The 5,288-nt window shown below is 40.0% G+C and overlaps 1 pseudogene; it reads left to right on the top strand.

Moving 5' to 3' along the window:
• The first annotated feature begins 3,580 nt into the window (after nucleotides 1-3,580).
• Nucleotides 3,581-4,000, top strand: LOC148031526 (uncharacterized; annotated as a pseudogene).
• Nucleotides 4,001-5,288: the final 1,288 nt, after the last annotated feature.

Raw genomic sequence — 5,288 nt, 5'->3', positions numbered from 1 at the left:
AAGGTGAAAGCTCTAACAAGGGAAAAGAAAAAGTAGTGGTGGAAGCTCCTCAAAAGTTGCATCCAGATATCTTAAGATTACTCGCAATCATGCAAGAGATGAAATATGAGATGAGACAACTAAACATCAAGGTGAAAGTTGTAGAAGGAAAATGAAAAGGTAGTGGTAGAAGCTCCTTCGATAGTTGCATCCAAAGTTCTCCTAAAATTACTTGCAATCATGTAAGAGTTAAAAGATGAGATGACAAAATAAAGAAGAAATTGGTGCATATTTGGTCAGGTAGGCCACAGAGTCGACCATTGACTCTTTTGGACCAACTTAGCAAAAGAAGCCATACTCCAAGGAGTGTTTCCACCCCTTGAAATCCTTTGCAAAGAGCTTAGGTATGATAAGTATATAATTATCAACAAGGAAAGGAAAGAATTTAGGTTTATCTTGATAAAGAGAAGGAAATTGATTGTACTTTGGGAGTGTTTCCACCCTTGAGAGAATTTGCAAAGAGCTTAGCAAGATAAGGCTAAAGCTATGAAGGAAAGATGAAAACTCCAACAATTTGATGAAGAGAAGGAAACTTTGTATATGTCTTAACTTAGGAAGTCCAAACAAAAAATGAAAAGATAGAGGTGATGCCTATTACTATGGAAGAGATGGCAATCACCATGGAGGGAATGAAAGAGTTGTAGGTCCAAATTGAAGAACCAAGGAATACAACATCCAAACTTATAGTCACAATCAAATAAGAGAGATCCAAGACGACCACTTTGAGTGGAGAAGTAGAGGAAACTTACCGGGCATATGGGCAAGTAAATGCAATCTTCATTAAGTTACAAACCACCATAGCAAAAAGTGTGAAAAGAGAAGCATAGAAAAAGTAAGAGGCAAAGCATAGACATGTAGGAGGCTAAATATGAATTCCTTGAAAATTTTGGCATCTAACTTCTCAAGTACTTTATTGGGAGAAAGCTATTAGAAGGAGCAAATTGCAATGTATATAGACATATTATCACTTTGCAATAAGAGTTTCATACAAAGTTTCATACAAAGTCCATTATTACTACCATTGGACCATCTCTTGAAGATTTGGATGATCTAAATTCAAAGGCGTCATTAGCCACATCCAAATGTGCATGCCATGGGTCTTGAAAATGTATAATTGCTTCAACAAAAGGATTTGAAGTATTTCTCATTCATCAAAAAGTTTAACAATTGCCCTTACCTAGCTTTCATCATTGCACTACTTGAAGCTTCTAATCAAATTGCTAGAGTAGAGCCCAACAATGTACAAAGTTTAACAATTGCCCTTACCTAGATTTCATCATTGCATTTTGCCGAGATCAATCAAGTCACAATGACAAGGCCCCATCTTTGGGCATTGTTATATCAATCATACCACCTAGCAATCTTGGAATGGCACTCTTGGAAGTCAAGGTTGATAGCAAGTTCGCACAATGTATATAACCATTCTTTCCATAGTCATCCACTCCACTATGAGATTCTCTTAAAGATTAATGTATTCATGACAACACCTAGAAACAATGCCTAATATTGCAAAAAAATTAGCAAAATTGTACACAATTGGCACATTGTTACCAACTTTTTACATTAATTTAATGCAGATGAAGTGTTCATTGTTGCTATTTTTGGAGGACGTGTCTCTGCAGTCTAACAACCAAGAGATGTCGATACAAGGAAGTTTTTGTATGGGAGAAAGGTGGTGCTATAGATAAAATCTGATACATTTCCTTAGTGAATCCCAACCATGACCAATCTAAAATTTTCCCATAGGGAATTACTATCACCTAGAGAAGATAAGACCTTGTCTTCTTTCCCTTGATTCCCCTCTTTCCAATACCAAATTTGTTTTTGCTTTAGTGAAAAGAGGTAGGTCTAGGAGCTTTGTGGTGGTTCGGAACATCACCTAAGTAACACTTGCATGCCCCTTGTAACCTGCAATGCAAAGCACGGTTCATTTGGGGGCAGTTTCAATGTCAATAGATTGGTTGTGTGACATCGAGTTCTTCAACAATGTAATCTTTGAAGCTCTCTAGAGAAGTATGGAGCCACTTGAAGATGTGATGTTACTTGCACTTGTTATGCTATTTCTCTATTCATTGATTGGACTTTAGTTCTTTAGGTCAAAAACTATTCTAGCGAGCATTCTGAAAGACGTGGTACTTGATAAGGACACAAAATTGACATGGAGAGAAAGATTTAAAATCAAATCTGAACAAATGAGGAAGGACGAACTATCAATCTAGGGTTGTTACTATGATTTATGCAGAAAAGATTGTGAGCAATGCTACATCAATCGATACAAGAACCATAATAGTGATTTTATTAGGGTTTAAAAAGGGGGAGGGGAAAGGGAAGTATCAACTTACAATGTTGGAATTATTCATTCCCCAAGTTGTAATGTTACCGGTGAGTATTATCCTTGTTTGACTGAGATGGATTAAAGGAAAATGGATTCAGATGGTGCAAAGAGAGTTTTGGGCATGATTGATTGATCATCTTATGGTATTAAGATGGACGAGCTACAGAAGGAGTGTGTTGGATTTTTCCAAGTATTACTATTTGGTATAGTTGCCAAGGAAAGAGTTAGAAGCCAAGGACTTTGGATTGCTGAATGAGAATCAATTTCTCTAGATTTTTTAGCCAACTAGAAACAAAATTGATGAAAATTGTTTAATGAAAATATTTTGGAGCTTGATAAAAGGAAAGGGGAAAGGAAATGAATTGCAAGAAAAATTGAAAATTTGAAAAGAAGGGAAGCCGTTGGTGGACGTTGGAGATAGGAGGGGTCGTGAAGAGAAGGGGGCGCCATTGATGAAGACGCACGGAGAGAGAGAGAGAGAGAGAGGCAGGCAGGCAGGCAGGCCATGGGGAAAGGGAAGCCCAAGGATCCCCACAGGATCACTCACAAGCTCGAGTTCTCCAAGTACAACCCAGTCGTCAAGAAGCACGTCCTCCAGCCAGCGAGAGAGAGAGAGAGATGGATGGATCGTGGATGGAATCATTGGATTTGGAACTCTAGAGTCTGTTTATGGAGGTGTGTGGATCACGACTCCAACCGTTGCAGCATTGAATGGATGGTGAGGACAAGAGCGCCATGAATGGGAAAGAGAGAGAGAGAGAGAGAGAGCGCCATGACCTCCGCTCTTCATGTTTTGTATCATCGAGCTCCATCTGTCTGTGTGCATGCATGCCTTCCTACCTGACTGTGTTCGCGTGTGGCTATTTGCGAACATGTTCTCCCGCCATGGATGCCATCGACACCGTTGTGAGGCGCGTCAAGGAGCCCGCCGCGGACACCAGCCGTATCAATACATTCGCTGCCAGCTTCTTCCCTTTCCCCATGGCCTGCCTGCCTCTCTCTCTCCGTGCGTCTTCATCGATGGCGCCCCCTTCTACGTGAAGCCCAAGAATCCCCGTAGGATCACTCACAAGCTCGAGTTTCGCAAGTACGACCCAATCGTCAAGAAGCACGACGCACGTCCTCTAGCCAGCGAGAGAGAGAGAGAGAGATGGATGGATCGTGGATGGAATCGTTGAATTTGGAACTCTGGAGTCTGTTTATGGAGGTGTGTGGGTCAAGACTCCGCCTGTTGCAGCATTGAATGGATGGCGAGGACAAGAGCGCCATGAATGGGAAAGAGAGGGAGAGAGTGCCATGGCCCTCTGCTCTTCGTGTTCAGCATCATCGAGCTCCGTCTGTGTATGTGCGTGCCTGCCTACCTGACTGCGTCCGTGTGTGGTTATTTTTTGTGAACATCTTCTCCCGCCATGGATGCCATCGACACCGTTGCGAGGCCCGGCCGTCAAGGAGTTCGCAAAGGATAGCGTTTTGTCTTATGAAACGGTGCCATAAGCCCGATCGCAAAGAGTTCTCAAAGGTTGCTTTTCGAACAGCTATTTTGGGTTTGTGGTAATGGGCTTTGTGGGCTTCTTTGTAAAGCTAATTTTCATCCCCATCAAGAATATCATTCTTGGATCTTCATAGTTTCTAAATCAACAACACTAGACAATGTGGAAAATTGATATTAATTGGGCAAGGTTGTAAAGAACTCCCAAGAGCTTAGAATTTGTTGTGGGGCTTATAACCTATTTATTTTACAAGCCACACTGGGATTTTAGTAGTACAGTTTTTGCAAGGAAACATTTTGAACTGCTATCGGCAGTGCTTGTTTGTAGTGCAACAGTGAATTGAATCTTATCCTAAGGACAAGACAGGTCCTCTAACATGGCCATGGGTTTAAAGGTCTTAATTAAAGCTTAATAGCTTTAAAATCTTAAAGGTCATTTCTATCATGATAAGTCAATCACTTAGTCAGGAAACATTTTGAACTGCTATCGGCAGTGCTTGTTTGTAGTGCAACAGTGAATTGAATCTTATCCTAAGGACAAGACAGGTCCTCTAACATGGCCATGGGTTTAAAGGTCTTAATTAAAGCTTAATAGCTTTAAAATCTTAAAGGTCATTTCTATCATGATAAGTCAATCACTTAGTCAGGAAACATTTTGAACTGCTATCGGCAGTGCTTGTTTGTAGTGCAACAGTGAATTGAATCTTATCCTAAGGACAAGACAGGTCCTCTAACATGGCCATGGGTTTAAAGGTCTTAATTAAAGCTTAATAGCTTTAAAATCTTAAAGGTCATTTCTATCATGATAAGTCAATCACTTAGTCAGGAAACATTTTGAACTGCTATCGGCAGTGCTTGTTTGTAGTGCAACAGTGAATTGAATCTTATCCTAAGGACAAGACAGGTCCTCTAACATGGCCATGGGTTTAAAGGTCTTAATTAAAGCTTAATAGCTTTAAAATCTTAAAGGTCATTTCTATCATGATAAGTCAATCACTTAGTCAGGAAACATTTTGAACTGCTATCGGCAGTGCTTGTTTGTAGTGCAACAGTGAATTGAATCTTATCCTAAGGACAAGACAGGTCCTCTAACATGGCCATGGGTTTAAAGGTCTTAATTAAAGCTTAATAGCTTTAAAATCTTAAAGGTCATTTCTATCATGATAAGTCAATCACTTAGTCAGGAAACATTTTGAACTGCTATCGGCAGTGCTTGTTTGTAGTGCAACAGTGAATTGAATCTTATCCTAAGGACAAGACAGGTCCTCTAACATGGCCATGGGTTTAAAGGTCTTAATTAAAGCTTAATAGCTTTAAAATCTTAAAGGTCATTTCTATCATGATAAGTCAATCACTTAGTCAGGAAACATTTTGAACTGCTATCGGCAGTGCTTGTTTGTAGTGCAACAGTGAATTGAATCTTAT

Source organism: Lygodium microphyllum, chromosome 9 (genome assembly GCF_053477565.2).
Source record: "Lygodium microphyllum isolate KBCC chromosome 9, Lygodium_microphyllum_v1.1.10, whole genome shotgun sequence".
In the NCBI taxonomy this organism is placed as follows: domain Eukaryota; kingdom Viridiplantae; phylum Streptophyta; class Polypodiopsida; order Schizaeales; family Lygodiaceae; genus Lygodium; species Lygodium microphyllum.
The sequence above is the reverse complement of the archived record's forward strand: the minus strand, read 5'-3'. Positions and strand labels throughout refer to the sequence as shown.